The following is a 12,039-nucleotide window of genomic DNA, read 5'->3' on the forward strand; positions in this document are numbered from 1 at the left end:
ACTGTAAAACTGCTCTTGACTGCATGCCAAGATATGTTCTAGGATTACATTTATCAACCTAGTGTATGGTACAAATACTAGCATGTCTAAGACATCTGCATCCTCACTCAGCTTAACTAGCCCACCATCAAAATGATCACCTATAATACTGTACTAATAGTTAATCATACCTTCGTACCCTAACTCCTTTACCATGGCATCTATCTCAGTCATTCACATTCTATCCTGATCACAATAATTGAACCAATCAACAGACCTATTCACATAAATAGTTACCTCTTATTTCACAATTGTGGTACATTTCAATAGAAAATTCATCCTCATCCCCTGCATGTCAAAAGCCACACATCAATTTTACTAAACAAAAATACATTCAAAGTTGTTTACAAATACACACATACAAATACAAATACAAAAAGACACATATACATACACACATACAAAATATGACCACAAATAAATACAAATACAAAAAGACACATACACATACACACATACAAATTTTTCTATGTCAGTACACACGTACACAAAAGGTAAGATTCCCAGTGATTGTAGCACCACATACAAAAGTCAAAGTTTACTTCCGCATACCACCTACCAATCACACCATTCCATCTACCAATTAAATGGATAGTGAAACCGACACCTAACTCAAAACTCACAATCCATTATTGAAGGCAAACTTTCCAACACGAAAGTTTCACCCGACACCAAACTCAAAACTCAGACTCTCTATTTGATAGTTCCACTTGAAAAGTTATGATACTTAAAATTATGATATTTTTGCTTATTTCATTGTTTGTAATCATTTTAGCTTTAAAATATCATAATTTTAAATATATATTTTTTTGGTTAGAAATAAGCAAAAATATATATCAGTAGAAAAATTAGGTATTAGACATAACTATTTTTACTAATTAGTATTTGAGACAAACAACATTTATGTTTGGGTTTTAATACCTAGGAATGAAATTTTGTTTTGGATTTGGCCAAAGAGGAGGCCCAGATTCGTTGATCCACCTTATATTAATCATTAAAAAGACAATTATACCTTCTTCTTTTTTAAACATTCATTGGTCTCCCTTTTTTATCAGATTAGATCTCTCTCTCTCTCTCTCTCGCAGCAACGACTACCACAGCCTTCGCCTGCGATGGAATTCTCAAGTTGCTCATCCCTTCGGCCTTCACCGACAACTCCAAGGTCTTCAAGCTCAAGATGAAGAGCATTACAATCGCTATCTTGTTGAGTTCAAGATCGGAGTGTTTCTATGAGGTATTTAAGGAGGAGATCCATCAGGTAATTGTTGAAAACCAATTATTTAAGCCTAGTGAGCGCATTGCCCTTGTCTGGTGAAAGGTAAACTAACCAAGCTATGCTTGTAATATTAGTTAATGCCATATTAGATTGTAAAAGTTATGTGGACCTCAGCTTTTCTTCTGATAATTGCTTTTTATGTTATTTAAAACTGTCAGATTCCACGGTCTTTGCTTATGTGTTATCGAAATTGAATAGGCGGCACAATTACGGCCTAGATCTATTTCTGTTGTCAGTGGATGAGGGCATTACTGGCTATAGGGATGATTCTCTTCAAACCATCAAAAGAAATGAAATCCAGGTGAAGTGAATATCAATTCTGAGTTGCTAGTCATATGTAATGCTTATGTTTTTTTTCATATATATATATATATATATATATTCCGTTAATCAACTCTTGTTCAAAATTTCTACTTTCAATATGGTTTGCCGCTAAAAATAGTCTCGTACAAGGATTTGTGTGGGTGGACCATGAATGAAATAGTTAAGATGATCGGTCTCAAGAATAATTGCACCTTCTGTGGTGTTTTTCATCGTCAGGTATTTGCTTTTATTGGAAATTAACTGCTTATGTATTTTTTAGAAATCTTGTATGCATGTATTTAGACATAACTTCAGCATTCATATGTTTTGACAACATCAAAGCTGTGTGGTTACTCCACAAAAACTTATGCTACTTATTATTTAGTTATGAACAAGCAATTAAAGCTACTAAAACTATTCACACAACCTTGTTTTCCATAACATCTATAATTTATAAATTCTAGCATAGATTAGCTTTCTATCTCATTAAGCATGCAAGGCATGGACAACATTTATTGGTTGTGAAGAGATGATATGAAGTATTCCACTTAATGGATTTATTTTGTAGATTGAGTAGATGCACTTCAATTGTCACTAGTGAAGATGGGCCGGTTCCAAGATGCAAACCTTTTAAATACACCTATGAGAAAGAGATTGTTATATATCTTTACTGTTGAAATACTCAATACTGATTTCTTTCTTTGATCACTATTATTCATCTTAATAATGAGTTGGAATTAGTTGTGAAGCCTTAACTAGATTTGCATGTATGCATATTTCAAGAGGCTGGACTACTTCTCCATCAAACGTAATTTAGTTTAACTCTAAGCTCTTTAAGATAATTTCGCTTAAGTCTTGCTATGTTATTTTCACTCCTCCCAACCACCCTTGCCACTATATTCTATGTTTTCGTGCTTTCAGGGTTAGATCTCATAAGCCATTGTTGTCAAAATTGCAGGCATTTATTCACCCAAAGCTTATCGTGGTTTTGCTCGCGAGTTCATCAAGGATTTGGAAAGAATCAAGTCGGTTAGCTTGTTGTGAGTCCGTTTAGGCAATGTTTCACTCGTTGGCATTGTAGTTTTCACAAAATTTAATCATGCAGGAGGTATATGAACAACAGAAAGAGTTTATTTTACTTGGAGAAATGGTTGTTCTTGCAACTCTTGCTTTTGATCTTAATATAAACCATCCATATAAACCGCTGGTTGAGGCAATAAAGAAATTCAAAGTAGCTCAAAATGCCCTTGCTCAAGTTGCAATACCGTTTAAGCTTTAGTTCAGTGAAATTTTATACAGATTCATTGTAGTTTTGCACAAACTACATTGCAGTTTTGAAAACTGAGTTGCAGTTTTGGTAAGTACAATTGAATTTTTGCTCTTTCCTTAGCCTTCAACCTCACCAATTTAAAGAGTAGAGGCTACCCAGATGAGGAATTGGTTGGGTAAGAGAAGAGTAGAACTACCCAAAAGCAAGGGAACTCAAAATTGGACTTTCGAAACTGCATTGCAGTTTTCATTTCATTACAATTGAATTTTTGCTCTTTCCTTGGCCTTCAACCTCACCAATTTGAAGAGTATAGGCTACCCATATGAGGAATTGGGTGGGCAAGAGAAGAGTAGAACTATCCAAGAGCAAGGGAACTCAAAATTGGACTTTCGGAAACTGCATTGCAATTTTCATTTAATTACAATTGGAGTTTTGCTCTTTCCTTGGCCTTCAACCTCACCAATTTGAAGAGTAGAGGCTACCTAGATGAGAAATTGGTTGGGCAAGAGAAGAGTAGATATCAACCTTTTATTTGCAATTCTTGTATGAATACGTGTTGAAATGAATTTTTTTTTTTTAACCTTTGATTGTTTATATAAATATTGTATAACTGAATAAATATTCAAAAATCAAGTTTGGTGTAGTGGTTTGTAAGCGAACCTTTCTCCTTTGAGGGTTGTTGAGGCCCAAAAAAATCCACGGTTTGGCCCAAATAAATTCTCGGCCCAATGCGATATCTTATTAAGAAGAAACCCGATTTGGGCATGCAAAAGTTCGTCATATACGCTTTGCACATATGCCACGCCAAGCAAATAAGCAACATGCCACGCTATAAGCTTAAGTGGGCCCAAGCCACACAAGATGCCCGGGGCTTGCTTGAGTGGGTTGTGGTATGGATGGTAATAAGTTGTCATGAGGCCCATTGATGGGTGGATAAATGAAGGTCCCGGGTTGTTCGGGAGCCTCGGAACCCAAGCCCATTTCTTAGGCCCAAATATATGGGTGAGCACAAAAGGGAAAATAACTCAACCAAAATAAACCAACCAAAAAGCCCAATCAAAATGGTCCACTAATATTAACCCCTATAGCCTAATATTTGATGAAGGTGGCCTATTTGTTTGGTAGGTTGACTTCCTATCCTAGAAGACCCATACAATTAGAAGTAGCAAGCATCAAAGACTCCATCTTTTGGCTGAAAGATAAAGCCACGAAGGAGTTTGGAAGACCACGTGGGTTGCTGGGAAGGAAGGAACAAGTTTTCAAGCAAAACATCCAAGAGACCAAGAGATATTGGCATGCAAGGTGTTGCCCTCCAAACCAGCATGTATACCCATTCTCTTTCCCTTCATCAGACCTAGCCATAAAAAAAAATTAAAAAAAAGGAAAGGAAGGAAATGGCTGAAAATAGGAGTTTGAAATAGCCACGGGAAATGGGGCCTTGAGCTCCCAAAAATCCCTGATTTTGTGCAAATGGGCAGAGTGGATTTTACCAAAATAGGATGATTGAAGAGATGAGTGGAGAAAGGAAAGAAAAGACTTGGCCAAATTGGATAGAAACCATTAGGGTTTCTTGGAAAATGTCAGCTTCCAGCGGCTATAAAAGGGGGCCTCTTCTACCCAACAAGCATCAACCATATCAGATAGCAAGCTTCCTCTCTTACTCCCAAAACCCAGCAATTTCGTGCTCACCTCATCCTTTTCCCTTAGTTTTCCCTCTTGGCAAGCTATTCTGACACTTGAGAGTCTCTGTCAAGCTGCCGGAAAAACACTCAAGCCACATTTTTCTCTCTTTTTCCTCATGCTCAACAAAACCTCTCTGCAAAATCTTTTCTCTCCAACCTTAATACCCCATCTTTCCCCTAGGAACACTTAGTTTTCTCTTCAGTGCTAAATTCATGACAATTTTACTCTCATGCCACAAGTTTCTCATGTCAAGTTAGAAAATTTATATGTAAGTTGTTATTTTCATTGGTGAAGGTAACCAAGGTGTTTCCTAAGGCTTTTCTATCCTTTCGAAGCATTCTTGGGGCTTGATCTTCGAACTCAGGCTTAAGGGGCAATTTCATCCATTTTGCTATTTACAGCCAGGACCGTAGTAGAAAAAAGCCCTACAAGGGTCAAGGTTAGTACCTTCAATGACACAACATATATACTTTTTTTTTTAAACGTGAATAAAGGGCAACGGAGTTGGACTCTTGTAGATGGCGGCAGGCGGTGGTGGTTGCTGGGTGGTGGCAGAGTGGGTGGTGGCTGGCGGGTGGTGGTGGTAGCCTACTGGTGGTGGCGGGTGGCTAGTTATTGACATGTGGTATAGTATGCTTGCCTTAAGAGCATTTCCAGTGGGGTTTAGGGAGGCGGGGTTTGGGGTAAAACCCATTTCAGCGATGGAGGCGAGCCGGGCAAGATGGTGGGACCTCGAGGCGAGGTTGGCGAGCTCGGCCAGCATGCAAACAATTATGTGCCATGTGTCGTGTCTGGGTTCTTCGATCATAATTTTTGCTCGAATCCAGGCAACCAATATTTTTGTAATAAAAAATTTAAAAAAATCCGAAAAAATTGAAAAAAATACCAAAAATTTACTTTTGTTTCTTCTCTCTATACCTTATTTCCATTTTCAACATTTAAGTAAATGTCTTTATCCTTTTACTTTTATTTATTTTTATATTACTCCATTTACTTAAGTTTACAATGTAAATAAGGAAGTACCCCCCATTTGGATTCAAATAAAAATACTAGAAAATCAAATTCCCACCAAATTAAAATATGAAAAATCGGTTTTAGTGCAAAATACGATTTAGGCTAAAAATGATGGCTCATTAAGTCTATATATACTTCATATTAAAATCCCATAAAATCAAGTTTTCTTATTTAATGTGTAAGGAATAAAAGCCACCAAAAATTATCTTGAGAAAATGATTATTCCGAAAAACTATTTTTCATACTTAGTCAATATTGCACCTCCGCTAAAACAAATTCCGGGTCCGCAAGTGTCTATAAATACCAACTAATACTCTTCACTTTTAACACCAAATCCTCATACTTTTTTTTTTCTGTAAATACCAACCAATACAACTAATAAAATAAAATCTTATCCAAAAATATTATCCGATAAAATAAAATCTTGCTTTTCATTTCTTAGTTTGCTTGCCTTTCATTTCATTGTGTTTTTTCGTTTTTTCAATAATTAGTGGTCATTCATGTATTTTATTTTATTAGTTGTATTGATTTATCTGAAATTTGAAATTTGAAATTTATATGAAATTTGAAACCAAAAATCTTATCCGATATGAGTAGTATTGACACGTAGGAACCCAAAAATCTTATCAGAAAATATTATCCAAATCAAATGTTTAAGTAAACAAAGTTGTGAAAACAAAAAACAAAAAAATGAATAGTATTTGCCATGGCAAGCCTAAACAAACACACTTTCTTTGGAGGCTATATTCACGTGAATAGTAGCTTGCCATGGCAAGGGGCTAACTAGTGGAAGTGCTCTAAAAGTAGTGGCATTGTGTGTAATTTTGATATTTTTTTAATGATATTTTTGTAAAATTAGGAACTACATTTTGGCCTTTGGCCTTATGCTAATTAGTAAACTATATTGTGTTTTAAAACTAAAGCTCTCATTATTTGTCCCCCCTTCACACACGGGTCTCAGGAAGCCCAATTAAGAAGGTGTTTTTGGTGGGCCCCAAATTACTAATCCCATTTAAAACTAGAACCATGTGACAACAAACATGGGATAATTTTAAAAAAAAAAAAAATTATTTATCAAAGCCAGTTCAAGTTAGGGAGGCATACCAAACGAGCCTTATTAGTTTAAATTAGGACTAAAGGGATTTTTAGGACAGTGAATCCGACATCGATTAAATGTAGGATTAGAAGAAGGATTCATCACGAATTCCGAAGAGTAATCAGGAGCGGATCGTGTCAAATATGAAATATCACAACAATTAACTTCGCTGATGATTCGCATAGACATAAATAAATAAATAAGTTATGTTGAATTTGACATAATTATTGACACAAATAAGTTCTATTTTACAAAATTAAAGCAAAAAATTATAAATTATAATGTAGAAAAAAAATACATAGTTTCCAATTCGATACCTTCCAGCGGCTATAAAAGGGAGCCTCTTCTGCCCAACAAGCATCAACCATATCAGAGAGCAAGCTTCCTTTCTTACTCCCAAAACCCAGCAATTTCGTGCTCAGCTCATCCTTTTCCCTTAGTTTTCCCTTTTGACAAGCTGTTCGACACTTGAAAAAACACTCAAGCCACATTTTTCTTTCTTTTTCCCATGCTCAACAAAACCTCTCTGCAAAATCCTTTCTCTCCAACCTTAATACCCTATCTTTCCCCTAGGAACACTTAGTTTTCTCTTCAGTGCTAAACTCATGATAATTTTGCTCCCATGCCACAAGCTTCTCATGCCAAGCTAGAAAATTTATTTGTAAGTTGTTGTTATTTTCATTGGTGAAAGTAAACAAGGTGTTTCCTAAGGCTTCTCTATCCTTTCGAAGCATTCTTGGGGCTTGATCTTCGAACTCAGGCTTAAGGGGCAATTTCATCCATTTTGCTATTTACCACAGCCCAGGCCCGTAGTAGCTGCCGGAACGAAAAAGCCCCTACAAGGGTCAAGGTTAGTACCTTCAATGACACAACATATATACTTTTTTTTTTAAAGGTGAATAAAGGGCAACGGAATTGGTCTCCTGTAGATGGCTGCAACGGTGGTGGTTGCCGGCTATGGGTGGTGGCCAGGTGGGTGGTGGCCGGCAACGGGTGGCGGGTGGCTGGTGGTGGCCTACGAGTGGTGGCAGGCGGCTAGTTATTGACATGTGGCATAGTATGCTTGCCTTAAAAATAGTGGCATTGTGTGTAATTTTAATATTTTTTTTAATGATATTTTTGTAAAATTAGGAACTACATTTTGGCCTTTGGCCTTATTCTAATTAGTAAACGATATTGTGTTTTAAAACTAAAGCTCTCATTATTTGTCCCCCCTTCACACACGGGTCTCAGGAAGCCCAATTAATAAGGTGTTTTTGGTGGGCCCCAAATTACTAATCCCATTTAAAACTAGAACCATGTGACAACAAACATGGGATAATTTTTTTTAAAAAAAATTTATTTATCAAAGCCAGTTCAAGTTAGGGAGGCATACCAAACGAGCCCTATTAGTTTAAATTAGGACTAAAGGGATTTTTAGGACAGTGAATCCGACATCGATTAAATGTAGGATTAGAAGAAGGATTCATCACGAATTCCGAAGAGGAATCAGAAGCGGATCGTGTCAAATATGAAATATCACAACAATTAACTTCGCTGATGATTCGCATAGACATAAATAAATAAATAAGTTATGTTGAATTTGACATAATTATTGACACAAATAAGTTCTATTTTACAAAATTAAAGCAAAAAAATTATAAATTATAATGTAGACAAAAAATACATAGTTTCCAATTCGATACCTTCCAGCGGCTATAAAAGGGGGCCTCTTCTGCCCAACAAGCATCAACCATATCAGAGAGCAAGCTTCCTCTCTTACTCCCAAAACCCAGCAATTTCGTGCTCAGCTCATCCTTTTCCCTTAGTTCTCCCTTTTGGCAAGCTGTTTTGACACTTGACATCTCTATCAAGCTGCCGGAAAAACACTCAAGCCACATTTTTCTCTCTTTTTCCTCATGCTCAACAAAACCTCTCTGCAAAATCCTTTCTCTCCAACCTTAATACCCCATCTTTCCCCTAGGAACACTTAGTTTTCTCTTCAATGCTAAACTCATGACAATTTTGCTCCCATGCCACAAGCTTCTCATGCCAAGCTAGAAAATTTATCTGTAAGTTGTTGTTATTTTCATTGGTGAATATAACCAAGATGTTTCCTAAGGCTTCTCTATCCTTTCAAAGCATTCTTGGGGCTTGATCTTCGAACTCAGGCTCAAGGGGCAATTTCATCCATTTTGTTATTTACATGGCCCGTAGTAGTTGAGCGAAAAAGCCCGACAAGGGTCAAGGTTCAGTACCTTCAATGACACAACATATATACTTTTTAAAGGTGAATAAAGGGAGGTTGGTCTCTGTAGATGGCTGCGAGGGTGGTGGTGGTGGTGGCCGGCAACGGGTGGCGGGTGGCTGGTGGTGGCCTACGGGTGGTGGCGGGTGGCTAGTTATTGACATGTGGCATAGTATGCTTGCCTTAAAAGTAGTGGCATTGTGTGTAATTTTGAAATTTTTTTAATGATATTTTTGTAAAATTAGGAACTACATTTTGGTCTTTGGCCTTATGCTAATTAGTAAACTATATTGTGTTTTAAAACTAAAGCTCCCATTATTTGTCCCCCCTTCACACACGGGTCTCAGGAAGCCCAGTTAAGAAGGTGTTTTTGGTGGGCCCCAAATTACTAATCCCATTTAAAACTAGAACCATGTGACAACAAACATGGGATAATTTTTTTTTTTTTAAATTTATTTATCAAAGCCAATTCAAGTTAGAGAGGCAAACCAAACGAGCCCTATTAGTTTAAATTAGGACTAAAGGGATTTTTAGGACAGTGAATCCGACATCGATTAAATGTAGGATTAGAAGAAGGATTCATCACGAATTCGAAGATGAATCAGAAGCGGATCATGTCAAATATGAAATATCACAACAATTAACTTTGCTGATGATTCGCATAGACATAAATAAATAAATAAGTTATGTTGAATTTGACATAATTATTGACACAAATAAGTTCTATTTTACAAAATTAAAGCAAAAAAATTATAAATTATAATGTAGACAAAAAATACATAGTTTCCAATTCGATACCTGTCAGTGTCAACCCAGCCAATATCGAATTCTAGTTTGAGGCTTGGGCTTGGGCTATTTTGTTCATGGAGCTAGTGATTTGGACCAATACAACAATGGCCCTAAATTCACCAATATGGGACATAAAAGTAAATTGCACACATGATCTCTATAAAACCATAAGAAACCCTAGCAGCCCACAGATAGAGTTTGAAGCTGCGCGAGTGAGTATCTCTCTCTGGTCTCTGTTAATGGAATTTAGGGTTTGTGATTATATGTTCATGTAGATGCCTCTTTGAGTAGCCCTATGAATTAATTTTGATTTCGTTTATGGCTTAGTTAAGAGGCAGATATGAATTCTGTGTTTTGTGACCGAGGCCTTTTGAGGGGACTCTCTGTCTCTTTCTCATCAACTGTCCTCCAAGCAGCCTCACACATTTTCCATTTTCTTTCTTCTTCAATCAATTTCAATTTCAATTTCAATTTCAATTCATGCTTGCCCTTCGAATAACCAGAAGGCGAGATGCAAATCCGACGCCGTTTGGTTCAGACAGGGGCATATAGTGTTTCGAAGCAATCTGAGGGTGACGAGCTTTCAATTCTTCATCCTCAATTAAGTTTTTTTATACTTAGCTTCGAAAATTTCTTTTTAATTAATTATGAATTTTATTTTATTTATAATTTTGTTAGTGTTGTTTAATTGTAGACCTAGATACATTGTTAGCCTTTGAGATCAACAGGAAGGTGATGATATGCCTTCTGGTTCAAAACAGAGGCTAACAATGAGATATTTGCCCTGAATCGATTTGAAGGAGAGGAACACTTAAGTTTTTACTGTTCCTTTCCCATCTAGATTCAGATATTAACTCATACTTGTGTTGATTTTGTGGATTTGTTTTGATTGAGGACACATTACGCCATCCAGTTTTTGTGTGCACCAATCTTGGTACTCTTGCCTCGATATAGTGAGGCCTTTATGGACTTTAAAACGAACCACGCATCTCTCAAAAGGTGTGTTTGATAGTAGAAAAATTTGACAAGATCATAGTAATTCAACGACTAAAATTAGGTCCTCGCTTGAAGATCATATTTATGAACCTTATTATAGAACGATTCCAATAAAAAAACTATACCAAAGGACAATCTTCATGAGTGAGAATGACCCAAAATTTAGTTTTTTTTCTCCAATCTTGCAGAAGAATTGTTCAGCTCTAAAAAGATTTTGTGTTTAATTTTTCTTAAGTTAATTCCATGGTGATTTATTTTTCTGAACATTTTAAAATAAAAAATCCTAATTTACTATCAGCAAAAGAGTATGTATTCATGTACTTTGGGATGATTTTTGAGGTTGAATTAGTTAATTAATATTTTGGCCATTGAATTTCATTTTGGGCCGATCTGTTTTATAAGGTTATTAAATAATAATAATAAAATCATGGCCATTTGATGGGAGGTAAATGTCTAAGTTGTTATTTTATATAAAACTAGCCCGCCAATTGGTTTTATTTTTTATTTTATATTTAAAAATAAGAAAATATAATATGGGTAGTTATGTTCTATAAAAATAGGACTTATTATCTGATTTTGTTTTAATTTTTAATTTTTTTTACTATGAAAATGTGAATTTACCATATTATCCTCATTTAATTAATAATTTCAATTCTTACTATTTGAATTAATCAAGGGTATTTTTTGGTATTTTGAATGTTTCACCATTCTCTGCCTTTTACTTTATATATATAGATAAAAAACTAACAAGTAACATGTGGTTGGTCATGAATCAACACAAAGACTAATTTTTAGCATCAACACATGGTTGTATTTTAGCAACAACGTGTGGGCTACACTTCAACATCAGCTTCGGTCCCCAAATTTAGGTTCGACTCAAAAGTTAGGCGGAATTCTGCCTGGATTAGTGCCTGGGAGGAATTTATGACTCTGACCTAACAATATTGCATTTTGAAGTCATCTTTCAATTAAAAAACATTTACCAAAGAAATTAGGGTTTAGGAACCCAATTTCATCAAGGTCCAAAGAGAATAGAGTACCCAGTCATCATTGACAAACTCCGTAAGCCTTTACAACTCGTATGAGTAAACCGCAAATTGTAACACGTGTATTTTTCACATAATCAACATCACCTATGCACTTATTTAGAGCATCTTAGAATTGTCGTCACCCACTGACTTTCAAAAACTCTTTATTTTGGCAATTCACATCGCGTCACTTGTCGACGAACATAAATGAGAATGCATTGATGACATGTTTACTAATCTGTAATGGAAATCAAAATAAGGAGTTGAATTTCGAATACTTATTACTCATGTGTTTACTTCGCATAAAGAAATGAAAAA

At 35.8% G+C, this 12,039-nt stretch overlaps 1 protein-coding gene, 2 non-coding genes and 1 pseudogene across 3 annotated transcripts in view; all 4 read left to right on the top strand.

Moving 5' to 3' along the window:
• NCBP (Putative cap-binding protein) overlaps positions 1–12,039 on the top strand; it is a 73,218-nt gene that overhangs the window by 32,740 nt on the left and 28,439 nt on the right. The window lies entirely within an intron of this gene.
• LOC103339042 (cytoplasmic tRNA 2-thiolation protein 1-like) lies at positions 1,217–2,662 on the top strand (annotated as a pseudogene).
• LOC148915097 (small nucleolar RNA U19) lies at positions 10,014–10,125 on the top strand. The gene has a single exon (XR_016123027.1). It is a non-coding gene; the product is annotated as a small nucleolar RNA U19 (small nucleolar RNA).
• On the top strand, positions 10,181–10,330 carry LOC148915098 (small nucleolar RNA snoR138). Its single transcript, XR_016123020.1, has one exon. It is a non-coding gene; the product is annotated as a small nucleolar RNA snoR138 (small nucleolar RNA).

This window comes from Prunus mume, linkage group LG8 (genome assembly GCF_029339155.1).
Source record: "Prunus mume cultivar Tortuosa linkage group LG8, ASM2933915v1, whole genome shotgun sequence".
Taxonomy (NCBI): domain Eukaryota; kingdom Viridiplantae; phylum Streptophyta; class Magnoliopsida; order Rosales; family Rosaceae; genus Prunus; species Prunus mume.